This window comes from Pseudorca crassidens, chromosome 1, assembly GCF_039906515.1.
Source record: "Pseudorca crassidens isolate mPseCra1 chromosome 1, mPseCra1.hap1, whole genome shotgun sequence".
In the NCBI taxonomy this organism is placed as follows: Eukaryota; Metazoa; Chordata; class Mammalia; order Artiodactyla; family Delphinidae; genus Pseudorca; species Pseudorca crassidens.
Window position 1 is genome coordinate 125,792,007 of NC_090296.1, and position 27,299 is coordinate 125,819,305.

The 27,299-nt window shown below is 48.0% G+C and overlaps 1 protein-coding gene and 1 pseudogene across 2 annotated transcripts in view; one reads left to right on the plus strand and one right to left on the minus strand.

Moving 5' to 3' along the window:
* The window catches only part of LOC137232774 (OTU domain-containing protein 7A), a 389,090-nt gene that overhangs the window by 281,067 nt on the left and 80,724 nt on the right, over positions 1 to 27,299 (minus strand). The gene's annotated exons all lie outside the window — the stretch shown is intronic.
* LOC137219741 (10 kDa heat shock protein, mitochondrial pseudogene) lies at positions 12,975 to 20,726 on the plus strand (annotated as a pseudogene).

The window sequence follows — 27,299 nt, forward strand, 5'->3', positions numbered from 1 at the left end:
GAGAAGGGCAAAGTCCAGGGTGAAACTTTGTGGGCAGGTCAACCACAGAATGCAGACCTCACATAAGAGAAGTATCTTGGCAAACTGGGTAGGTTTGGAAATTTAAAGACTAAGATACACGCACGCACACACAGAGGCATGCACCTGCTCATTCTGGAATGTTCTGGAACGTGCTGGAACCCCACACACGCACAGATCTCCCTCTGCTCACTGCCCCTGCCGATGGCTGGCAGCTCCCATGTGTCGATGCCCAGGTGGAGGTGAGGACACCCCCAGCCTCTGAAGTCCCTGGCCAGTGGTTGTTAGAGGCCGGGGACTGGCTTCCAGCTGTGTGTCTGGGGACACTTCCATGGGTAGGCTGCTCTGGCCACCTTGCTGAGGCTGGCTTGGGTGGCCCCAGAGCTGGCCTTCTGAGCTCCTGGCAGAGCACAGGGCTGGGAGCACTGCTGGCCCCCTGCTCCCTCGGCTCAGGATGTGTGGCCCTCTCAGTGCCCCGTCCTTCCTCAGAGGCCTCCGGAGCCACCTGGTGAGAAATGTCTTCACCTTTGAGTTCAGTGCTTTTCACACTTTTAAATTCACACAACTATGAAAGATTTTACATGAGGGACAGGGCATTTATGTTTGAACCAAAAATTACCCTGGCTACCCTTTAAGGTACATCTATTTTTCATTCTATTCCATTAAAAAATGATGGTTATGATCTACCGAATGGATTCCAGGCTCTAGGGGGTTGCTCGGAATGGCCTGACTTGAGCTGATATTGGGGATCTGCTGACTGAGCTGGTGGGTGGGGACAGGAAGGCAGGAAGGCCTGGACAGCATCCAGGAACAGGGGTGAATGACCAGCTCCCTCTGTGCTCCACAGCCCTTCACTCCTTGTTGTGGTCTAGATGTTTGTGTCTCTCCAAAATTCATGTACTGAAATCCTACCCTCAATGCAATGGTATTAGAAGGTGGGGGCTTTGAATGGGGTCAGTGACCTTATAAGAGACCCCAGGGAGCTCCCTCACCCCTTCCATCAAGTGAGGATACGAGCAGACGGCTGTCTGCAACCCAGGAGAGAGCCCTCACCAGAACTTGGCCTGGCCCCTGATCTCAGACTTCCGGCCTCCAGAACCACGACAAATACATTTCTTTTGTAAGCCACCCAGTCTACAGCACTTTGTCGTAACAGCCAGGACTAAGACACTCCTACCACTTGGTTCTGTAATGTGACTGAGGAGGTTTCCTGAGGCAGGGGTGAGACTTCCCACAGCAATGGCCCCAGCTCCGGACATAGCTGCTGGTGAGCAGGAGGTCCAGTAAAACTTCAGTGGATGAACAAATGAATACTTTCAAGGTGGAAAAGTATATCATGCATTTAATACCACTTTTACTCACTTGAACTTTGCTAACAAGGAAGAAGTAGTCAATTGATTTTTGAGGTATAAAGTAATAGCTAAAGAAAATCAACATTTTAAAGTTAGATTTTGTGTACAGGTAATATTTTATGACTCTGATTGCACTTCTTTATAAACATAGTGACAAGTGACACTGAAGGTGTACTATTTGTGAAGAACTTTTAAAGCACTTAACATGCATTATTTTATTTCATTGCCTCTACCATCCTATGCGGTATCATCATTCCCATTTTACAGATGAGGAAAGTGAGGTTTGGAGAGGTGAAGTCACTTGCCCAAGGTCACACAGTTGGTGAGAAGCTGGAATTCACATCTCCCGGTCTGACTCTAGAATCTATACTAGAAACCACAGCATAATTTACTAACCTCTGATGACAGATTGTTGTCTAGTAAAGAATCTGTCTGGCCTTTGTCCCTGGCTTCCTGGGAAGTGAACTGTAAATCCTTGGGATTTCCTGAGTGATGGCAGTGCCTTTGTCATTCATGGTGGATCCCTTGGGTCACAGCTGCATTTATGCTAACCAGATGACTCAGAACAGAGCTGCCCGGGCCACAAAGACCAGCCACGTAATTAGTGATTAGTAGGTTGGGGCTTTGAGTCAAATGTTATCAGCCTAACCTCCCAACCTCCTGGGAGGGAACTGGGGCTGTGGCCAGTGACCCAACTAATCACGTCTCCATAGTGAAACCCCCCCAAAAACTCTGGACACAATAGCTTGGGTGACCCTCCTGGTTGGTGACACGCCTGTGCCAGGTGGGTCATATGCTCTGACTCCACGGGGAGAGGACAAGGAGGCTCACAGGCCTCACACTGTGCATCTCCTCATCTGGCTGGTCCTGATTTGTACCTTTATCATAAAACGTAACTTGTAGCAGTCAGAAGTACAGGTGGCCTGGGGACTGTGGAACTTGTGCCCGGTGTCTGAAGCGAGGCAGGCTTGTTGGGGACCATGCTCTTAACTTGTGGGGTCTGTGCTGACCCTGGGTGGTCAGCGTCAGAACTGCCCAGCCACACTAAGCCATCCGAGCTGGAGAAGCAGGAAGACAAGGGAGGGAGCCTCAGATAAAAATCTGGTTCAGCCTCATGGGGAGAAATTGGCCCCAAAAGGGAAGCCCTTCAAAGATGTGTCCCATCCTTGCTGGATTGCAGGAAAAGAAATGTCTCCTTGTCAGATACAGAGTGTTCCAGATTTACTGTGGTCAGCCTTGAGCATGGCTGTCTTCCCACCAAATGGGGTGAGGAGAGCGACAGTTCCATTTCAGTGGAACTGCTTTGCTCTACTAAAACTATAACCAAATTAAAATCAAAGGACCATAAGACTTAGGACCACTGAGGAGAAAGTGTTGTATCCCTTGTGCACCGAACAGCTTTGCAATGCGACGTGATTGCCAAGGTCTGTCTGCAGGAACTGAAGAGCCCTTACAACACACTTCAGGGGATGTGCAATCCCAGAGCTGAGCTCTTAACATCATTTTGTCCCTAAAAGCAGCTGTTCAATTTTCTAGGAAATGAAATTGGGCTTTAAGTGTATACTAGGGAAACTTGCTATATATTTAATAGGTTCCTATCATTAATCCTGAAATGGAACATCTTGTTATAAAGCCACCTGACCACTTGTCTTGGTCCATTTGGGCTGTTGTGACAGAATACCATAGATGGGGTGGCTTCTAAACAACAGAAATTCATTTTCCACAGTTCTGGAGGTTGGGAAGTCCAGGATAAAGGTGCTGGCGTACTCAGTGTCTGGTGTGTGCTCCCTGGTTCGTGGATACAGCCTTCTGTGTCCTCACATGGTGGAAGGGGCAGGGGAGCTCTCTGGGGTCCCTTTACAAGGGCAACAACCCCATTCATGATGGCTCCATCCTCATGACCTAATTTAACTCCTAAAGCGCCTCCTCCTAACACCATCATACTGAGGGGTAGGATTTCAGTATATGCACTTTGGGGGGACACGAGCATGGCATGCAGTCTATAGCACCCTCCTAATGGCTGGTATTCCCATAGGTTCAAGGTGATTCAAAAGGTTAATGCTGAACCAAATTAAATGTCAATGCCTAGTGGGATATCAGGACACTTACGTGGACCCTGGAGGCACTGTGGGGTTTCTGGGGTCTTGGGTTAAAGCTGGCAGCCAGCATGGCTGGGCGATGGGGGGAGGCCCCTCACCCTCTGTCCATGGAGGAGGCTGGGCTAGGAGCACTGCACAAGGCAGGCAGCATGAGTGGGGCACAGTGCCTGGAAGCTGGGGTCGCAGGGCTAGTGCAAGCCCTACTGCCATCTGGCTGGGGCCAGCAGGCAGCCAGGCAGGGCCTCCGCCCCAGGTGCACACTGAGTGAGACCTCACCACAGGCCCTGGAGTAGGTGGGCTGGAGAGAAGGTGGGGGGTGGGTTCTGCCTAAAGGGGGCTAAGGGGAAGGGCTCTGCACCATTCTGTGTACAGAGGACCACTCTGTATGCAAAGTAGCCAAAGGCAGGAGCCTGGTCAGAGGATGGCTGCAGTGTTCAGAGCCAGGACGCCACTGGCCGAGGGAGGTGAGAAAGGGGATGGACACAGGGAGTTGAGGCAGGTAGGGCTGACAAGCAGTCTTGGTTGGGAAGGGAAGGGTGGCAGGGGAAGGGGACAAGAGGCCCCTCCCCAGTCTCTGGCTTGGGTCTTGGGGTGAAGTGTGTGGGGGACAGCACCTGGGGGCTGTGTGCCTGGAGGGGTCCCTAGGAGGAGAAGGTTAGGATGAAAGGGAATGGTTCTTAGACACAGAGTTCCCAGCGGTCAGCCAAGTGGGCCCCCGTCTCAGGAAGAGGGATGGAACTGGCTGAGTTATTCGCCCCACGGAGAGGGGCAGGAGGAGCAGACGTTAAGTCTAAGGACAGTAGCTCCAGGTTGTGGTCCAAGTTCTACATCATAAGGGCTGCAAGGCTCCTCTGTGGGGCTCCAGGAGGTATGTTCACAGATAAACCACAGAGGATGACCACCGTGAGGACGGATGTGCCATGTGTGAGATAGAGGGGGTTCACCTGGATCCCCCACGGTGATGGGAAGGTCTGAGAATATCAGACTCGCTCACTGCAAATTACTTTTCAAAAAGAAAACAATATACAACCCAAGGCAAGGTTTCAAGTACCTGACAAAGTAAGTGCATCTTCTAGTTGAAGGTGTCACAGAACCACACACAGCGTACCTGCCACCAAGGGGCAGCATTCCACCTGCTGGGAGGACGCCCTGCCCTGGGCCTGCACCCTCCCCTCCAGGAGCGCTTGTGTGCATCAGTGTGCCCGTGATGCAGAGGAAACCTCTCCTCAGTTGTGGGCGTGTTTGGGAGATGAAACATGTTTTTTTGAAAAAACAAAGAAACAAGATGTGCATACATCTGATTGGGAGTTTGAGGTTAATAGATGCAAACTAGTATATATATAATGGATAATCAACAAGGTCCTACTGTATAGCACAGGAAATCTATATTCAATATCCTGTGAAAAACCGTAATGGAAAAGAATATGAAAAAGAATGTATATATATGTATAACTGCATCACTTTGCTGTACAGCAGAAATTGTAAATCAACTATATTTCAATAATATTTAAAAAATAAAAAAGATGCACATACATATATTACACACACATAAATGGGGGGGGTGTTCCTTTCTTTCCTTGCTCTTCCCCTCCCCTCCCGCAACCCCCAAATCAAGAATAATGTCTTCACTCTTGTAATTTCAACGGGATCCATGAAACAAAATCACTGTGGACACCAGTGTTTGTAATAAAATGTAGCATTTCAGCCCCATAGGAAAGTTACACAGAGGGGACACTTGGGAAAACAGCTGTATCTTAAAAGGATACAATCTACTTGATGAAAATAAAAAAAATATTTTAGAAACTTTGAATACATCTAAACAGTTCATTTCCACAGAAGAGTTCCAGTCATTTTGAAAAAAAAGACGGTTCTCCCTTTAGCTCTCTCCCAGGTTCACTGTAGAGGTCGAACACTGCACCTCCCGAGCCCATGTGCACCGCTGAGCCCAGAGGCCAGCGTGTCCCCAAGGCCCTGCATCCCTTTCTTTTGCGGCACTGTGACCCCAACTGACACCTGGCTGGGATCTTGGAACTGAAACTCGCATAAGGAAGAGTCACACGGTGCTAATGCACTTTGAAAAGTCTGCTTCACTGATTTAAACTTGCTCTCAAAGGCAGCTGGGCAGCATATGCATTTCATCCACGTTCTTAGAGGCTGCATGGGAAGCAAACCTGGTATCAGAATTATCTCATGGGTGTGATAAAGCCAATCATTTCATATAAATAGCATTTGTTACATAAGAAAAAAGATGCACGTTCCTGCATACCTCACATTCCTGCAAGCAGAGGAAGAAACCTGCTCCTTGCCCTGGCTCTGTATATTAAAACAGATGTCTGCCTGGGTCTGAACCTCCAGGAAACAACTTCAAAGTATTGTCACACCTTTTTCAGCCCAGATTTGGGCTCCTGGTGAAACTTCCTGAACATCAAACCAGATTGTCACTGTCAACCTCTGGTCACCAGAGCCCTCCTCCTGGACACTGTGTAGGCCTGGGGGGGGGTGCCTACAACACAGGGACACAGAGGGAAGGGGCATGGCCACTCTAGATCTGTCTTTGGTAAAGGAGGGTTTGGAATTCACCCTCTCCAAGGGTCCTGCCAACCCTGCAAGAGTTACAAAGAACCTACGAGAGACTGGAAATTGCACACCTGCCTACCTCCAGTGAAGGCCTTTGAAGTTTCCTAGGGTGGCCCAGAGGGCCAGGACAGAGCAGCACGATGTGCTGTGATACATCTCTCCTTGGGGGAATGCCCCATCGTCATACAGGGAAGAGAGAGACAACGGAAGAAGCAGGCAGGCCACCATAGCTGTAATTAGAAGCCCCTGCATTATCAGCCCCTCTGCTTTATGGATTCACCTAAAACTTAAGCAACCGGGTATCAATTTAGCTGGCCCCGTGATATTTCCTGCTGTTTTATCCACTTCTGATAATGTGCACATAAGCACTTAATGTTCGAACTAGCTCCTACTTTATGTATATATTATATCTAAATCATTTATTTAAAGGGGCTCCTGAAACGTAAGAAACAGCTACTTGTCTTTTAGAAATCAGGGTGTAATCAACCTCACTCTGGATTAAATTCTTGAATTAAACTAACAAGAAACCTAAATCAAGCCTCCTGACAGCAGAGAGTCTTGCAGGATACAGGAGGTGCCAGCAGGAGCCACCCTGAGCTTGGCGCCTGTGACAGTCTGTCCTGGGCCTCTGGACTCAGAGCCTGAGGTTTCAGTGACCTGAAAATGCCCCTGGCCTGGAAGAGGGATTCAGTAAGGGGTTTTCACTTACTAGCTAAGTCTCCCCACATAAGTTATGTAGGGAGAACAGAGGAAGGAGTCCTCTTCGGTAAGAAGATCCCCAGCAAGAAAGAGCTGCTCATGCTGCCTTCCGCAGAGGAGAAAGGGCAGGGGGATATGCAGGAGTCTTCCGCCAAGTTGACTGCCAAGTACATCTCTACACAGGATGGGCTGGCACTAGGTTGGATGGTTGGAGATGCTGGGCCCTGCCCTTCAATTCCTCATATTCCCATGTTCTAAACAGTCAGCGGCTTCTGTAGACTTTCCCCAGGGAGAAGGAGGCACTGACCACAGGGGGACATATTCTGGATCTACTTAGCAGTTTTTCACAGCAAATTTTAACAGTAGGGTTATACGTCAGCCTCTTGCTTGCCTGGTTAAAGTTCATAATACCCCTTGTGGCAAACTATTCTCTAACAAGGCAAGGGCATTTCTATTATCACAGCATCATATCTGCTCTTTTATTACATGGCCTTGCTACCCCTTCCCCCAAGAGGAGGGGTCCACTACATTTCCTCTTGATTCCTGGCAGGCTCACGACCATAGGATCAAGAGAACACAGCAGGCAGGGAGTGACCTCCTAGGATGGGTGCTCACAGGTGATGCAGCCTTGACTCCTGGAATCCTGTAACAACAGCCCTGAGGCCGCCATTCTATCAGGATGCCAGGCCACACGGACAGGCAGGTGCAGGTGGTCCGTGGGCAATCCTAGTGTTTGCGTCATCCAAACCCAGGCCCCAAAAGGAGCCTTCAGGTTAATCCCACCTTCATTCTTTCCAGCTTGGGCCCCAGATGTTATGGAACAGAGACAAACCATCTTCATTCTGTCTGAATCCGGCTTAATAAAAAAGTGGTTTATCTGGGGCTTCCCTGGTGGCGCAGTGGTTGAGAGTCCGTCTGCCGATGCAGGGGACACGGGTTCGTGCCCCAGTCCGGGAAGATCCCACATACCGCGGAGAAGCTGGGCCCGTGAGCCATGGCCGCTGAGCCTGCGCGTCCGGAGCCTGTGCTCCGCAAAGGGAGAGGCCACAACAGTGAGAGGCCTGCATACCGCAAAAAAAAATAATAATAAAACAAAATTTTAAAAAGTGGTTTATCTGCTAAGTTGTGGTGTCATTTGCTAGGAAGCACTTAGTAACCAGAACACCCTGAACCAGACCAGCTTGAGTATGTTGAAGTTTGGGGCTATGCGAGGCTGCACATGACACATGGTCCTCCCAGGTACCCTCGACTTTGTGAGACCACCCTTGGCACCCAGCTGTCTTTCCTGAAAGGCATGGTTTTGCATTCTTGCTCACAAAAATGTATTTTAATGCCTGACTATGAAAACGGGTACATCTTTACATTTTTAAAGGCAACACACGTCCCAGGTCTATCCTGGGTCAGCTAGGACAACACAACCTCCCCTCCCCTTAGATTCTGACTTGGCACCCGATGCCCTGCACTGCCTGGTCCCCACATAGCCTTTCCATCCCCAGATGCACTGTCTATGCTCCAGCCACACTGGGCCACTAACCTCACCCACTGTTTATTCATTCAACCTTTATCCTAACGAGGGGCATTTTTACTACTTCCAACCACTTAGGACAGATTTTAAATAATAAGGGATAAACATCCTCACATATAAGTCTGCATCGTATCTTTAGTCATTTCCATAGGAAAGATTCTTAAAAGTGGGACTGTGGGGCACTGAGTGTGAGTTTCAAGGATCCTGATACATACTGCAGAGTGGTTTTCCAGAAACCGATTACTAGCAAAGTTGGACACGGTTTGAAACCTCATAGGTCATTCCTATTTTTCTTTTGTGAACTGTTTCCCCCGGTCCTTTGGCCATTTGAGGGCATGTGTTTTCTCACTGGCGGGCGGGGGTCTTTTGTGATGCCCGTGTTCTCAACGTAGTTACTGCACCCACCCTGCCTCCGTGCGGGAACAAGGCAGGTGGGCGCCGGCTGGCTCAGAACCCACACTGGTGGAGACTGACCGCATGATGATAACCCAAAGGTTAGAGTCATGAGGGGGTGCAGGGTAAGGAGATACGGAAGTCTGGGAGGGGGGGGAATGCAGGAGCTTAGCTGCAGAGCTGCTCACTGAAATGAGGCCCAAAGGGACTTCATAACCACAAACAGAAAGCCCAGAGGGGGCCAAAGGCTGGGTCTGTCCCCAGAGTCCACCAGAGATCAATGTGCTTGGATCTGGATGGGCAGGTAAAGAGGCAAAAGGTGAGGTCAGAAAGTGAGGGACAGGGCCCCGTGGGTGCAGGCAGGGCGGCAGGAAGCCTGAGGAGTGGTGAACAGGGAGGGCCTGAGTAGGGGCCCTGGCTGGGGGATGGTGTGGGGCAGGGCAGACCAGGCAGACAGTGACAGCAACAGTCCTGGCAAGGGGCCTGAGGACCTGACTGGCAGAGGGACAGTGACAATGGAAAGCAGGTAAATTTAGAAATAACTTCTCATGACTTCATGATGGTTGGCTGTGCTGAAAGACAGGTGTTACGTGTGAATCCAAAATCTCTGAACGTCGGGAGGCCTGGAGCAGAAGCTGGCCGACAGACAGAGCTCCCTTTGGAACCCCACGTTGACGTGCGGATGCCACCCCGGTGACTAGCATGCTGGCCCGGGGCACAGAGGACAGTTCTGAGTGGAGGGATAACTTTGGGAATCTGCACAAAACTAGCATTGAAAGCCACAGATCTTGAGACACCAAACAAGAGTTGAGTTAAAAAGAAAAGGATTCTGGGCTTCCCTGGTGGCGCAGTGATTGAGAGTCCGCCTGCCGATGTAGGGGACACGGGTTCGTGCCCTGGTCTGGGAAGATCCCACATGCCACGGAGCGGCTGGGCCCGTGAGCCATGGCCGCTGAGCCTGCACGTCCGGAGCATGTGCTCCGCAACAGGAGAGACCACAGCAGTGAGAGGCCTGCATACCGCAAAAAAAAAAAAAAAAAAAAGAAAAGGATTCTGGACTGAGCCTGCAAGAACTCCAACATCTGAGGGTCAGGTGGACGAGGAAATACCAAGAACCAACACTTGGGCTGGGAAAGCGTGGCCACTGAGCTGGGGAGAAACCGAAATGCTGTGGCATTCTGGAAACCCAGGGAGAAAGTGCTTAAAGACTATGGAAAAAAGGCAGAACCCCCAGCTGCTAGAAAACAGGAAATGAAAAAGCTGAGTTTAACAGACACCGGCTGTGGGCAAGTATGGAGGGGATGATGTGTCCAGCACCCAGGGGCCTGGACTTCAATGGCCATGAAAGAACCCCAAAGCGGAGCTTCCTCAAGACCCTTCCAGGGGATCCACAAGGTCAAAGCAATCACTCTAAGTTGGTGTTTGTCTTTTCACGGTACTGACACTGACGGTGAAAAGCAAAGGTGGTGCCTTTGCACAAATCAAGACAATAGCACCAAATGTACCAATAGCCTTTGTCCTCTTTACCATCAGTCAGAATTACAGAAACACAACCACAAAAATAGAACAGAAAAACAAACAGAAAACAAATTGACTTAAGAATGCCCTTGCACTTGAGCCAGGACATTTGGGTATGTGTACGTAGCAGTGAAAGCTGCCCTATTCAAGCCACATATTAGGTGTCACTTTGAACAAACAGCATAATCTTACTGAGCTTCAGTTTCCTCATCTATAAAGTGGGGCAAGATCGGAAAATTCAGTGATGCATTCTGTAACACACACGAAACAGGGCTAGGTACAGAATAAGCATTCAATTAATATTAGCTACTATTATTATTTAAAACAAAGGTTTTTATCTAGTACGGCAAGTTCTCTATCTTCCAACAATACCTTCTGAGTTTGCCTGGGCACTGAAGGCAAAGAGGCCTGGAGCTTGGACAGGAATCGTGTTACAAGAACCTCCTCTTGTATGAGCCAGACAGAGAGGGTGGGTGAGCCAGTGGAAGGGGCTGTGGCTCAAGGCTGGGGTATGTCGCCTCAGCTATGGGTGCAGTGGTGAGCGGTGGATGGTGCCTGCGAGACAGGTGACCCAGGATCCTGTGCGAGTGCACCGCTGTGGGGTGTGTCACTGCACCCCGTGGCTCCTCTCTGTGCCCTGCTGCTTCCTCCATCACCGCATTTCATAACCACGTGGGTGGCAGCAGAGAAATGTCCTCAAGAAAAAAGTCAGATAGTGGGTCTGACAATGAAGGTTTCTAGCAAAAAGGTAGAGCCAACTCACTCTTGGATGGGGAGGTCTAGAAGGGACCCCTTGGCAGAGCTCTGAGAGAGCCACTCTGCGGCTCAGAACCACAACATCACCAGAGCTCTGAGCTGGGACCCTAGACTGATGTCAGAGATGGCCCAGCCTCCCTCCTCATTCCATCTTGTTACATGCATAAGGCCTGCTGTTCTCTAAAAGAAGGACCTCAAGGAGAAGGGAAAATGTTGTTTTACATCTAAACATAGATATTTGGCTCCAGAGATGCTTCTCCAACCGGAGAAACCCAAGGACGACTGATCAGACCTTGCAGGTGGGAAACCACGGCACAGAGATCCGTGACATGCAGAGGCATGGCGGTTGTGTCCTGCAGGAACCGTAGGGTCGTCTGGACCTTGCTCCCAAGAAGGTCCACCACCACGTGGTCACGGAAACAAGTAGCTTGATCTCAAGGCAGGACATTGTGTTTTCTAAGCCAGATGTGATTGCATTATTGGAGTAACAAAAGGGACCCTTGGTGGTTGTGAGGGAAGGAACAAGAAGACAGCACGCATTTGTTGGCTTAGCAAGTGAAGCTATGTGTTACCTTGAAACCGAGTTCTTAAAGGACACAGCAGGAAAGGATTTGGTTCTCTAATAGGAATGATAAATTTTCCAAGTTTGGAGTTAGGTAGCTAATCAGCTATGGGGAGATGACCATGTGAAGAAAATGTACATTTCCCTCCCTGCATCAGGGCACCTATAACGGAGGAGGACCCAATGGCTGTAGGAATGTGGGAAGCCTCTTGGAACTCATACTGGAGAGGTGCCCTGTGACTGCGATGAGTGTGGGAAGGCATTCAGTGCACAGCACCCACTTGCTGGAAATCAGAGCACTCCTACTGCTGAGAAACCTTTGAGTGTGAAAAATGTAGGAAGTTCTTTAGACTTAATTCAAGCCTCAAAGTATATCACAGAAGTCAGAATGGTGAGAATCCCTCTGAGTAAAGATAATGCAGAGAGGCTTAGAGAAATGGCAGGCAATGTCACACATAGCATAGAATTCACAGCAGTGCAAAATCCCTCCCATGAACACAATATGGGAAGATCTTTAGATATGGTTCAATCCTTAGAAGAAATCAGGGAATTCATACCGGCATAAGACCCTATGGAATACAGGGAATCCCCCAGTAATGGCCCAAGCCTTGTCCAACATCAAAGAATTTGTAATATGCTTTATTTAACCTAAAAGCCTACTGTTATATCATTACAGTATCTTGTAGTTGGACAGTATACTGAATAATCATTCTGTCATTCCACAATGCCAGACCCAGAGTAATAATCAGGAATTCATTTTTTTTTTCTTTTTTTTTTTTTTTTGCGGTACGTGGGCCTCTCACTGTTGTGGCCTCTCCTGTTGCGGAGCACAGGCTCCGGACGTGCAGGCTCAGCGGCCATGGCTCACGGGCCCAGCCGCTCCGCGGCATGTGGGATCTTCCCGGACCGGGGCACAAACCCGCGTCCCCTACATTGGCAGGCGGACTCTCAACCACTGCGCCACCAGGGAAGCCCAGGAATTCATTTTTTAATAACTGGGTGAATGAATGGGTTCTCTTTGATTTTCTAGGTAAAATGATTGCAAAGAACAAGTTTTGTTTCTGCCTTTCCAATATTTATACCTATATTTTCTCTTCCTTGTATTAATGCACTAAACCTGATTTCAGACCCTGAGAAATACAGAAAAGACTTTGTACTAATGTGCCTGATGAAGGTGTCATCATGCCAAAGGGCTTTTTGGACTGCAGTTATGGAAACCCACACGAGTTGGTGAAACTGACTCTGAGAGCCAGGAGCGATCTGGGCCCCAGATGGGGCAGGAACCAATGTTATGCTATAAGGTACCCAAATGATGTTCTCTCAACTCCCATCTCTGCCTCTCATGTTTTCCATCCCAGTGGCTATTGATGAAGAGAAGACTCTCCTGAAGAACGATGTGCAAGGTCCCAGGAAAGAATGCCTTGCCTTTCAGGTACCCTCCTTGGGTCAGTCATCAACAGTCCACAGCTAGGACCATGTCGGCCCTGGCGTGGGTGAGGCACCTGTCAATCAACTGCGGTAGTGGTACCAGTGGTATTGGGGTGCAGGGACAGGGCCGTTTCTATGCACATGCACCAATGAGAGGTGAAGGGAAGGGCATCCTTAGAACAGAGGTGCTGAGAGCCCCAAAGTCATCCACAGCACAGAGCCCAGATTTGCAGGGCCCTTTGTAGTTTATGCAGAGCTTGTTCATATCATCTCCACTGCTCCATCTTCAATATTCCGGGATTCTTTTTTATATACATTTTACACATGAACAGACAGAGGCTCAAGGACATTCAGTGACTTTTCCAAGGCCATACAATTACGAAATCCAGGGACTCCAACTCCAAATTCTATTCTCTCCAGTCTCTCTGGCCATTGTCATACAGCGATGACCATCTCTTACACCCAGTTAGATCTCTGACATCATTGAAGTCTTAAGGAGGTTGGAAGTGAATTTCAAACTTTTGAGACTCTCAGGGATGATACTCCCAATTAAACACTGAGTGAAGGTTACAAAGAATATCTACAAGTGTTCACTATAAGAAACACTAAACATCGCGAAGCCACGTCGTTCCCCACATGCGGTAGAAACTAAGAGATCTGCTGGGAACTTTGTCTGGAATCAGAATCATATTCAGCCTCACATAAAAACAAGTGGGAATATTTGTTTCCTGGCCTGCTGTGGTGTTCCCCAAGAAACACAATCGCTCCCAAGATGTCTGAGAGTAATCCCCACCAAAACGTCAATGGTGTCAATGTTTCTAGTGCTAAATGTTAATTTTGGAAATAAAAAATAAAGTAAGGCCACTATTTACATGAACTCTCTGAAACTAAAAGACATAGGAATAAGGACAACACACTTGTCTTTCTCCATGAATCATATTTCAAATGCATATTCTCCCCACCTAGTCTGGTGTTACTGAGGCCCCTTATCACAACCTCAAAAGTCCTGGACACATTTGCTCACACCCTGATGATGATTTCAATAGGCAGCACATTCAAAAGATACGCAAACCCTAACTCTAACCCTAACCCTGAGACTGGATGGTCTCAGCTTTTCTGTAAGAAAGTTGGGAGTGGATGCCTTCCCTAAGGGTCACCAGGGATGGGGACTCACGCTGCACACACTGTGAGCCCATGTCATGACTTGGGGCTTATCCACTGCCCTAAACTCCCCAACTGAGTCAGCTGCCTGGGTCTCCTCATGACCCCGGCCCCTTCCTCCTCTTCTCTGCTGGCTGCTCCAGTCTTTCATTCAGCAGAAGCTTTTTCCTGTTTCGAATATGAATGATTTCAGCCACTTATTTTCTTCCACTTCTCAGATCCATCTGATGAGCACAGCTGGCCCCAGAGCAGAGCAACACAGAGGAAGGTGGTGGGGTAGGGGGTGGGGAGCAGGTGGGAAAAGGGAGCAGAAAATGCCATCCTTATTCTTCTCCTTGTCACAATTATATCTACAAAAGGACACCAGTAGTTGTGTTTCAGAGGAAGACAGAGGTAAAACTATGAAAAGCAGTGCTGCTGCGTTATAGCCCACCAACCTTGCCTCCACACCATTTTCATGCAGTTAGAGCTACTGGCGCCAGGGCCGGGAGACTTCATTCCCAGGTCCCATCCAGTCTGAGGATTCTCAACAGCTGGGAGAAAGGGTGAGGGTACAATTTAAAGTCCTCACAGCCGGATGCATCTCTGGATTCTAAGGTTCCACCATGTGGAGGAGTAGCACCACTGCCGTGTGGACTCGGCATCCCTGGGAGATGGAGAATGTCATCCCTCCCAGATAGACCGGGGCCAATAGCGGCCAGGGACCTCTGATACCATGGCGGTGGCTGCGTGGGTGGGTGGTTAGAACCAGCAGGGACTGTGAAAACCAAGTGGTTGAACCCATGCCCAGAGATTCTGATTCAGGAGGGCTGGGAGGGCCTGAGAATGTGCACTTCTAGAAAGTTCCCAGGTGATGCTGATGCTGCTGGTTTGGGACCCTAAAGCTTTCGTTTTATAGATGAGAACCCTGAAGACCTCAGAGGGGACGCCATGACTGGAATCCAGGTCTCTTGACTCAAAGAAATCCTCTAACAAGAAGGAAAGAAGGAAGGGAAGAAGGAAGGAAGGGAGGAAGGCATTAAATAATCTTAAAAAAAGAAGAGAAAGCACAAAACAGCTCGCAAGTCTGAGTGTGTGGGGAGGGCACAATTCCATCTGGGACCCTGGGATGAGGGCGCTGGGGGGCTGCAACTGGCTCCACTGCTCAGCTGCCTTCCAGCCTATGTCTCACAGCAACTCAGACAATGTAACTAACTCCTGTGGCCTGCAGAGCCCTCTGGGCCCACCTGCCCTCAACCCACTAATGGCAGCCTGGGGGCAGCATACACTGCCTTGAGGCACCAAGCCTGCAGGAAGAGGTGCTCCCTTTATGGAACTGCCCGAGGGAAGGTCTCAAGGAGACAGAGTCAGAGGTCAAGGTCCTCTATGTAAGTAGGGGTAAGAATCAGAGAATTGGGACATTTACCAAGGTGACTTTTTTTTTTATTCAAGTATAATTAATTTACAATATTGTGTTAGTTTCAGGTATACAGCAAAGTGATTCAGTTATACATTTTTTTCAGATTCTTTGCCATTATAGGTTATTACAGGATATTGAATATAGTTCCCTGTGCTAAAGAGTAGGACCTTATTGTTTGTCTGTTTTATGTACAGTGGACAAAGTAGGAGTCTAGGATTAACAAACACAAACTACTATACAAAGTGACTTCTTTTCCCAGAATATTCGTGGTGGAAACAGTGGGCTGAGAGGGAGAAGTCTTGATTGCTAGTCTTGACCTGACAACGAGCCGTCATCTTAGGTGAGTCACTTGGTCCCTAGGAAGTTGGATTTTGTTAAATATACAAAATTAATGATTTATTAGGGATTTTTCCAAATTTTCTATTCCATCATTCATCTTATTTTTTGGTTTTCTTGCTTTGCCCCTCTTTTTGAGTAGGAGGGTCAAGAAAGTCACATCTCTGCTTCTAGTCTGTAGAATAGGAAAAGCTTACCTAAACGGGTATTTGTGACATGGGCCCATGATGAGGGAGTTAGGTAACCCAGCAGCTAAAAGGTTTTCTAGTCGGCTTTGTGTTGACCAGGCTGACATGTGTTCCTATGATCTGCCATGAAGTGGATTTTATATTAACTGGCCTTCAAGAATATTCCACAGAGGGGGCCTCTACCCCGTTTGAAACCTGCCTTCCTGCAGCTCTCCTGGGCCTCGTCCTTCCCCTCCAGCTCCCAAGGACAAAGGTCCTGGGCCGCAGGGCTTGGCTGGGGATGCTCTTTGTCTCCATCTCCGTCGACACTCTCCTTAAATGCATTCATACGTGAAGGCTCTAAACAGCACCTGTGCGACGCAGAGGAGGCCACAGCCCTACCTCCAGCTCAGATATCTCCCTGTGACTCTGGATTTCTGTGTCTGCCTGCCCTCCTGACGTTTCCACTCACTCCAACCCAGCCTCACCCGGCCAGACCTCTTCACTTCCTACCCCACACCCTCTCCAACCCCTCCTCTTCCCTCCCCAGCTTAATAAACAGCACCGGCAGCCACCCAGCTTCCCAGCCTAGAACCTAAGCCTTCCTGATTTCTTCTCTTTTTCCGTCCCTACATGCAGCCAGTGGGCAGATTAGAACACACATCACATCTCTCCCCTTCTCGTGGCCTCCATGTCCCCACCTTGGCTACTTCCTAATATCTCTTGCCCCACTGCCTGATACCCCTGCATCCTTTACCTGACTACAATCCAAGCCCCACACAGCAGGCAGTGACTTTTTTTAAAAAGCAAAAACCAGATTTCATCACCCCCAACTGAAAACCTCCCAGTGTCTGAAACCCAAACTCCATGGCCAGGCTCACAAAAGCCTGTCCTGCTCAGCCCTGCCTCCCTCCCCGGCATCCCGGGCCCCACGCCCCGCCGACCAGCTGGCCACCTTGGGTCCTAACCTGGAGCTTCCTTCATCTGTTGTTCCCACTGCCTGGCTCCTCCCCCTGGTACAGGTCTCACCCTGAAGGTCTCCTCTGAGACACTCTGCTGACCGTTCAGGCTGAAGTGGGCCAGGCTCTCTCTGCCACATCACCCTCAGTTCTCTGCACCGCAGTTATCACCGCCAGATCATTTCCTTGTTTATGTGTCGTCTTCCCCACCAGGATGTGGGCATGCTCACCTCTGCGGCCTCAGAGCCCACGCGGGACAGTGGCTGGCCCCTAGGAGTGCTCAGGAAACACTCACAGGGCCCCAATGATGCGACACTGGCAGGGCTTCCTCTGGGAGCAATAGCCCAGGGGCAGAGCGGGGACAGAGGCCAGCGCCAGGGGTCTTGTCCTGCACTGCTGGGAATAACCCTGCCACAGTCACGCAGGATGGCTCTTCTAACCACCTTCCACAGAAAGCACCACAGACTTCGCACCCAATGAGAAGGGCCAGGTGGCACGTGGACACTGAGAATGACCCCCAAACTGACTTACCTCACCCCACCTCCTGCCCACAAGGGCACTCAGAGGACCTGTGCGGCTCTGCATCTCAGCTCAGCTTCCCAGCTTTTCCGAGCAACTCTCCAGGAAGAGCCAGGGACGCCTTTTCTGATAAACTGGGGTAGGATCTGTCTTCTTCCCCTGCCGGCATCCATCGGGTACCTCAGTCACTTCAGTTCCCACCCTCTGAGCTGATTCTGGCTTGGTGGTGGCTGTTATCCACCAGGATCACCAACCTGGAGTGGAGGGGGCATGGGAGCTGCTGGGCTGCGGGGGTCCTGGGGGAGACCAAGGCCAACATCTCTCTTCCCTCCAGCCTCCACGGCTCCCCTTGGGACAGAGGGTCACCTCCTGCCTGCCCTAGTCTCCCCTGGCCTCTCTGCTTACCATCCTCCATTACCCCTCCATGGTCCACTGTTGCCTTCTTCCTAGAAAGCATCCCTACTCTTGTCTCTGCCTCTTATGAACAGAATGACATATGTTTCCTGCTCATTCTCTGTCACTATTAAATCACAGCTCTGGAAGGGGGAGGGAGGTGTCATTTTCTTAAGTCTTCCTGTTTTTGTGACCAGACCTACCAGTGGAGGGCTTACCACCATCTCCCTGTCACTTACAAAAGGCCATTCAGTTGCCCTCCAATGCATGCTTCTCTAATTAAAAATGATTTGGAGCATCTTTCCTTTGCTTTTTAACCTTGTGATTTTCCTGTCCTGTAAAATGCCTGAACAGATACTTTCCCCTTTTTTCCATCTGGGCTTTTCTTGGTTTCTGTTGATTTGGAAGAGGTTCCCTGCATATTGTTCCTCGAAATTGGTGAGATTCCCCCCAGAATGTCATCTTACTGTGGGTGCTATCCAAGGTCACTTTCATTGAACAGAAATTCTTAATTCTGATGTGATCAAATTCTTTTTTTTTTTTGCCTTATAATTTGTGCTCGTCAGGTTCATTTAAGTCTTCCTACAGCTAAACCTTCTTCAATTAACTTTATAATTTTATCTTTCACATTTAAGTCTTTTTAACCTCTGTATGTGGTGTTTGGTATAGATCCAGTTTCCTTTTTCTCTATATTCAAATTTCCCTCTATGGAGAGTTTCTATACAGAAACTTTCCTTATTGATTTGTGGTTCCACCTTAACGTATATTAAGCTCCTGTCCTATGGAAGTCTGTTTCTGAGCTCCTTCTTCTGTGCTGTGGGTCCATTTGTCTGTACTTGCACAAGACCACAATTTTTAATCACTAGAGATTTGTGGTATGCCTTAATATCTGGCAAAGTAACTTTACACTGACAGCTAGATCTTTAAAGAGATTATTTAATAGCTCTATCTCACCATGCACAAGGCAATGTAATAATCCCAGTGATATACACACCTATTCTAATATAAAATGGTCACTTCCTATTTTTGTTGAGTGCCCATTGTTACTGGTATACGATGGGGGGGAATGGGAGAAAACTATAAATGATAAATGATTGCTTCATTCATTCACCAAATATTTATTAAGCACCTACTAAGTGCTAGCTGGCATTGTTCTAAAGGCTGGGGATGGAGCAGTGAACACAAACCAAAAAAGAAACCCTGCCTTCATGGAACTTACAACTGAGTAATGGAAATCAGGAAATCATTTCAACAGCCTCTCCTCCCCCTAGCCTACTGGCTAGGGAATGTCCCTTCCCTGGGTGTCCTGGGTAAGAACCTACTCTGGCTTTTTGAGTGAGTGTTTCATGAGAAGAGAGACCATTTTAACCTGCAAGTAAATAAAATGTTATTGCTTCTCTTAGGGTTTATAGGCAATCCAGATCTATGAATTAATTTACTCAAGATTTAATTTAAAAATAAAAATCAATGTTATTTAGGTTCATTGAAATAACAGCTAATTTCTTTTCTCTCCAGAGTTTAGTCATTGTTCTGATATTGAATAAAGATCTGTAAAAATGAAGATTAAAAATACTGCTGTTATGAATCTTTTAAATGATAATACAATCTAGTTATGTTCATTATGTTTTTTTTCAGACTGAAAATGAGACTATCCCTGAAAACGGCAACTTGGGACTAAAAGAAATCTACACAAATTCAGATCTGCACTCTCCTTCTCATCCCAGGGCGAGGAGTGACACAGGAGGACGCAGTTCATCCTAGATGCATGCACAGGCTTTGCTGGGGGCCTCTCCCAGCCAGTGGGTGATCCCAAGGTACCTGAGGTTTCCAGTCTACCAGATGCTCAGCTGGAGGAGGGCTGACTGCAGTTTTTAGCACCAAGGTGGTTTCACTTCATTTGCTCAGAACAGTATCGTAACATGGGGCTCAGACACCCTCAGGGGTTCAGCCAGAGAGCCGACCTGGGGGAGATAGGTTTACTATGCTCCACAGAGGCTTTAGAGTGAGGGAGAGCTGAGGGAGGAGGAGGAGGAGCTATGACACACACAGTTATGGACTGGCTGATCTCTCTAGTATTTCTGAGAGGGGACAACAGTGGGCTGGGATTCCTGTTAACTTCCTCTGTCCTCCCAGGCAGGTCCCACAGAGGGTGCCTCCTCACCCGCCTTTACAGAGCACTGGGGTTGGGAGCACCGCTGGGCAACATGGGGCATAGTTTGACCTCTCTGTACTCGTAGGTAAGCCTCCTAGGACACACAGAATTCTGAATGCAGCCAGTGGTGCTAAGTGCTTTCCCCTGCACGGAGCTTCGAGCTCTTCCCTCTTCCTCCAAGCCTGGCACCTGGGCAAATGCTTTAACAGTCTTGTTCCCGAAACCCTCAAGATAACCCCGTGAGGACGGTGCATCGTTCACATTTCACTGAAGGCCGAGATGAGCCTTGGAGAGCCTGCACAAAATACAACAGGAGGGTCTCTTCCTTGTGGCGGCGGCTAGGGAGCAGAGTACGAACTGCGGCAACCAGAGTCACGGCAGGACAGGCATTTAGAAAGTTTCTTCCCCTCTTTGACCGAGTATTAGCTGAAAGAAGTGCAGCCAAAACTGTAACCAAAGAAGGCATTATGTTTCCAAAACAATCACAAGGAAAAGTATTGCAAGCAACAGTAGTAGCTGTTGGATCGGGCTCTAAAGGAAAGGGTGGAGAGATTCAACCAGCTGGTGTGGAAGTCGGAGATAAAGTTCTCCTCCCAGAATATGGAGGCACCAAAGTAGTTCTAGACGACAACGATTATTTCTTACTTAGAGATGGTGACATTCTTGGAAAATACGTTGACTAAAATAAGTCACTACTGAAATGGCATCACGTGAAGCTAGCTGCCCATTCCACTGAAGTTCTGAAAACTTTCATCATGTAAATAATTTCCATGTTTCTCTTTTATAATAAACTAATGATATCCAAACTAATGGGAAAAAAAGGCAACAAGATTCAGAGCAGGAACTGTAACTGAGCAGGACCCCATGGGGCCTTCGCTGAATAGACACCCTCTACCCCCATGTCCTCTGCCTGTCTCTTGTCTGCAGAGAAACCTTAGCTTCTTAGGCCTTCCCTGATTTCCAAAGAGTAAATTTAATCAGAGAAGTGAAAAAAATGCAGAAAGAAAGGAAACAGTTAAGCAAACCAAAATAATAATAGTTTAGCCATTAAACAAAGTCAAAGCTCTATAGTCAAGAGCTACAGATAATACTCTGAGCCATGTCGTTTGAGCTATTTTGCAGGTAATGAAACCTCTACCAGGTGGAAGAAGTTAACTGTATGCTGCCCACAAGCACATAGACCCCAGACCAGTTGGAACCAGAAGGTTGATGGTGTTGACTCCCTCGTCACCAACCAATCAGAAGAATGTCCACAAGCTGATCACACACTCCACAACCCCCCTCCCTCACTCAGTCTCTAAAAACCTTTCCCTGAAACCCACTGGGGAGTTTAGGTCTTTTTGAGCATTAGCTGCCTGGACTCCTTGCTTGGCTCCTGCAATAAATGCTGCACTTTCCTTCACCACAACCCAGTGTCAGTAGATTGGCTTCACTGCACATAGGCAAGCAGACCCAAGTTTGGATCGGTAACAGAACCACGGCCATGTTTACTAAACCTGAATCTCTGCATTAGTCAGGGTTCTCCGAAGAAACAGAACGAGTAGGGTGTGTGTGTGTGTATGTCTCTATCTATATGTCTCTATTTTTTTCTCTATTTACCTACCTATCTGTAACAGAGGTTGATTTGAAGGAATTGGCTCCCATGATTATGGGGGTTGGCAAGTCCAAAATCTGCAGGGTGGACTGGTAGGCTGGAGACTCAAGGAAGGGATGATGCTGCAGCTTGAAGCAGAAGGCTGTCTGGAGGCAGAATTCCTTCCTCCAAGGCTGACCTAAGTTTGTTCTCTTGAGGCTTCAGCTGATTGGATGAGGCCCACCCACATCATGGAGGGTCATCTGCTTTACTCTGGGTCTACTGATTTATATGCTAATCACATTTTAAAAACACCTTCACAGCAGCATTCAGATGTGTTTGACCAAAATATGGATACTATGATCTAGCCAGGTTGACACATAAAATTAACCATCGCTGTTTCCATAACTGTTAAACATAACGTAAAAGAAATTAAGAACAAAAGTAAGCTTCTAGGTTAACTAGGACCCCACATTTTTATAGCACTTCTAGTTTTTATTCTACATATATATTAGACAGAGGTTTCTTTCCAACAGCATTCTTGTGCAAACATGAAAAGAAAATTAAGATTTCCTGGAATTCTTCATCAATGATGCCCCATGTCCTGACACCTCAGGAGCGAGGATGCTGTCAGAGTTGCCTCTGGGATGTTATTCCAAGCTGCAGACACCCCTCAGCAAGCTGGGGGGTGGTGTTTTATTGCTTAGGGTGGGCTGACTGTTTTTTTTTATGTATTTCAGCAACAAACAAGAAATGATAAACTCATCTACCTCTAGAGACCTTCCTTCTTTGGGATACATAAAGCACTTGATTCTGGTGGGCAAGGAAGTGCAGACTCACAGTCATGTCTTAAAGAGGCTTACCCGTTCCGTTAAGATGAAATCCAAGTGCCGCTCTCTTCCCCCCATCCTTCTGTGCACACAGCACCATCTCTCTTCAATGCAGGGCCAAGTGTAACCCCTCTGAAGATGTTTTAACCAGCAAATCAAACTCAGCACATGAAAAACGGTGACACCATAAACTGCTGTGACCAGGTGTGCACAAGCCTGGGCCATGACAACTGGACCTGCGCGGGGCACGACTCCCAGCAATTTTAGAGGTGATGGAATGTGGAGGAGATGTGCATCTTAGAATCCATGAACTATTCCTACAGCTCATTCACTAGAAATACTGAATCTTCAAAAGTGGCCCACCATCCAGTGAGCATGAAACAGCCTGAAGAGGGGGCGGCATTGCCATCTGTATTTACCTAATATATTACCTTATTACTAAAACCTCTTAAGTTTCAAGCTGACATTTCTTTACTTAAATAGATGTCATCTCCTTTATAAACAGGCCAACCACACAGCCCAGTTTTCCTGGAAGAGCAAATTATAAATGGTGCTCCTCTGTAAAGTGTCCAATTTTGGACAATCCCCACCTGCAAGGTCAAAACCCTTTCTTTAAAATTAATATTTATTGGAGTATAGTTGCTTAACAATGTTGTGTTAGTTTCTGCTGTACAGCAAAGTGAATCAGCTACAGTATATATATATCCCCTCTTTTTTGGATTTCCTTCACATTTAGGTCACCACAGAACACCGAGTAGAGTTCCCTGTGCTACACAGTAGATTCTCATTAGTTATCTATTTTATACATGGCAGTGTATATATGTCAATCCCAATCTCCTAATTCATCCCACCCCTCCTCCCCTCTCCCCATATCCATATGTCCATTCCCTACCTCTACGTCTCTATTTCTGCTTTGCAAACAAAGAACACTCTTTGACATAAATTGCAGCAAAATCTTTTTTGATCCACCTCCTAGAGTAATGAAAACAGAAACAAGAATTAACAAATGGGACCTAATGAAACTTAAAAGCTTTTGCACAGCAAAGGAAACCATAAACAAAACAAAAAGACAACTCTCAGAATGGGAGAAAATATTTGTAAACGAAGCAATCTCCAACATATACAAACAGCTCATGCAGCTCAATATCAAAAAAACCAAACAACCTTATCAAAAAATGGGCAGAAGACCTAAACAGACATTTCTACAAAGAAGACATACAGATGGTCAAGAAGCACATGAAAAGATGCTCAACATCATTAATTATTAGAGAAATGCAAATCAAAACTACAATGAGGTATCACCTCACACCAGTCAGAATGCCCATCATCAAAAAATCTACAAACAGTAAATGCTGGAGAGGGTGTGGAGAAAAGGGAACCCTCCCACACTGTTGGCGGGAGTATAAAGTGGTACAGCCACTATGGAGAACAGTATGGAGGTTCCTTAAAAAACTAAAAATAGAACTACTATAAGACCCAGTAATCCTAACTCCTAGGCATATACCCAGAGAAAACCATAATTTGAAAAGATATATGCACCCCAATGTTTGTTGCAGCACTATTTACAATAGCCAGGACATGGAAGCAACCTAAATGTCCAACAACAGAGGAATGGATAAAGAAGATGTCGTACATACATACAATGGAATATTACTCAGCCATAAAATAGAACAAAATAATGCCATCTGCAGCAACACAGATGGACCTAGAGATTGCCATACTGAGTGAAGTAAGTCAGACAGAGAAAGACAAATATATGACATTGCTTATATGTGAAAACTAAAAAATGATACAAAATGAACTTATTTACAAAACAGAAGCAGAGTCGCAAATGTAGAAAACAAACTTATGGTTACCAGAGGATAAGGGGGGATGAATAAGTTGGGATTGACATATACACACTACTATATATAAAATAGATAACTAATAAGAACCTACTGTATAGCACAGGAACTCTACTCAATACTCTGTAATGGCCTATATGGGAAAAGAATCTAAAAAAGAGTGGATATATGTATGTATATGTATAACTGATTCACTTTGCTGTACACCTGAAACTAGCACAACACTGCAAATCAACTATACTCTAATAAAAATGTTTTTAAACGTTTAAATTGATTTGAAATAAAACAGACAAACAAACAAAAACAGAGATATGCTCCTATTACCGTTGTTCTAAGGAAAAGTCCGTGTGTGTTTCGAGTCTCTAGTGCTGGACTATTTCTGCACAGCACATCTGTTATTGGACATTATATTAGTCTGCTAGGGCTGCCATCACAAAATATTGGGGGACTTAAACAACAGACATTTATTTACTCATGGTTCTGGAGGCTGGAAGTCCGAGATCAAGGTGTTGGAGGTTTGGTGTCTCCTTAGGCCACTCTCCTCGGCTCCCCCATGGCCACCCTCTCCCTGTGTCCTCCCGTGGTCTTCCTCTGTGCAGACACATCCCTGGTTTCTCTCCCTCTTCTTATAAGGATCAGGTCCCCACCCTCATGACCTCCTTTATCCTTAACTGCCTCCTTAAAGGCCCCGTCTCCAAATACAGTCACACTGGGGTTGGGGCTTCAGTATATGAAGTTATGTGGGGCCACAATTCAGTCCATAGCAAATGCGACCTTCCGGGAGACTCTGAGACGGAGGAGGTCGTTGATCTAAAGGTGGTTTCCATGAGCTGCCTGGTGTCATGGGTACAGTTCATTCTTTCATTCAACAAGCATTTACTGAGCTGCCTGATGCCTGATGTGTTTGCTGTCCCAGGTGCCCCGGCTATGGCAGCGGACAAGTCAAGAGCAGGTTCCCATGCTCCTGGGTTGGCATGTGGGCAGTGGGGGAAAGTACACCTAAAATACACCAGGTAGCTTCTGGTGCTGGTCAGGCAGGCAGAGGAGAGAGGTTAAGGGTACCGGGCCTGAGATGTGATTTTTCTCCTGCTCACTGCACCAATCAAGAGGAAGGACCAAACCTCCCAGGGGATGGCCAGGAGTAAACCTGCTATAGTCCTGTAAATGCCCAAAGTGGGCAGCGAGACACTGCATCCCAGCAAGATGACCAGTTACTCTCAGCTCAGCAAACAGAAGTGTCACCCTGTGTGTTCCGGCTTGCCCATGCACAGGGCCGCTGGGAGACCATGGGAATGCCACACACAGAGGGAAGACCTGTACTTAGGGAACCCGTGGCTTTGACGGCGGGTAGAGAGAAGCCTGCTCCTGACCTGGAGGGAGCCACACTCTCACCTCTGTGACAAGGCCCAAGGGAAAGAGCAGTTGGGCCTCTAGAGGTGCATCGAGTCGGGAATGCTAGGTGCACAGAGGGGCGGGAGAAGATGAGGTGGCCGCTGAGGCCCTCAAGGAGGAGACAGGGCTGAGGGCTATGTGGCCAGGAGGCAGCCACATAACCAGCTGGAGAAAGCTTTCTGAGCAGAGCGAAAATCAAGTGCAAAAAGCTTAAGGCAGGAGTGAGTCTGGGGTGGTTCCTGGACCAGAGAGAAGGCTGGAGTGGCCGGAGGGGACCCAGCCAAGACAAGGGGCACAGAGGGGCAGAGGGCTGGGCTGCATGGGCCTGCAGGTCACAGGGCGGAGGGTGGGGGTGGGCTTTGTTCTGAGCGTGATGGAAAGACACCAAGCAGAGGAGAAACACCACCTGATCTGTGTCCCTGAAAGACCTCCCTAGCCATGGGGCAACAAGGGGATGTGTGCAGAGCTGGAGTAGCCACGAAATCAGGGGTCAGTCCAGTGAGACAGGAAAGGTGGTGTGTCTGGGCCAGTGCCAGGTTCATGCGGTGAGGGGGTCAGAGCTCATCAAGGGGAAGTGTGATGATGACGACCAAGCTGATTCAGCTACCACCTGCTGGGTGATGATCCACGGCCCACGTCGGGGATTTGCACAAACGGTCTCTTTTTATCCAGACAGTAGTCCCAGAGCTATGTTTTTCTTCTCAATTTGCAGATGAGAAAACACTATCAGAGATTGGTTCAAGACGGCGGAGTAGAAGGACATGCTCTCACTCTCTCTTGTGAGTACTGGCATCACAGCTAACTGCTGAACAATCATCGACAGGAAGACACTAGAACTCACCAAAAAGATACCCCACATCCAAAGACAAAGGAGAAGCCACAATGAGATGGTAGGAGGGGCACAATCAAAATAAAATCAAATCCCATAACTGCTGGGTGGGTGACTCACAAACTGGAGAACACTTATACCACAGAAGTCCACCTACTGGAGTGAAGGCTCTGAGCCCCACGTCAGGCTTCCCAACCTGGGGGTCCGGCAATGGGAGGAGGAACTCCTAGAGAGTCAGATTTTGAAGGCTAGCGGGATTTGATTGCAGGACTTTGACAGGATTGGTGGAAACAGAGTCTCCACTCTTGGAGGGCACACACAAAGTAGTGTGCGCGTCGGGACCCAGGGGAAGGAGCAGTGACCCCATAGGAGACTGAACCAGACCTACCTGCTAGTGTTGGAGGGTCTCCTGCAGAAGCGGGGCGGGGGGGGGCTGTGTCTCACCGTGAGGACAAGGACACTGGCAGCAGAAGTTCTGGGAAGCACTCCTTGGAGTGAGCCCTCCCAGAGTCCGCTATTAGCCCCACCAAAGAGCCTGGGTAGGCTCCAGTGTTGGGTCGCCTCAGGCCAAACAACCAACAGGTAGGGCACCCAGCCCCACCCATCAGCAGACAAGCGGATTAAAGCTTTACTGAGCTCTGCCCACCAGAGCAACAGCCAGCTCTACCCACCACCAGTCCCTCCCATCAGGAAACTTGCACAAGCCTCTCAGAGAGCCTCATCCACCAGAGGGCAGACAGCAGAAGCAAGAACTACAATCCTGCAGCCTGTGGAACAAAAACCACATTCACAGAAAGACAGACAAGATGAAAAGGCAG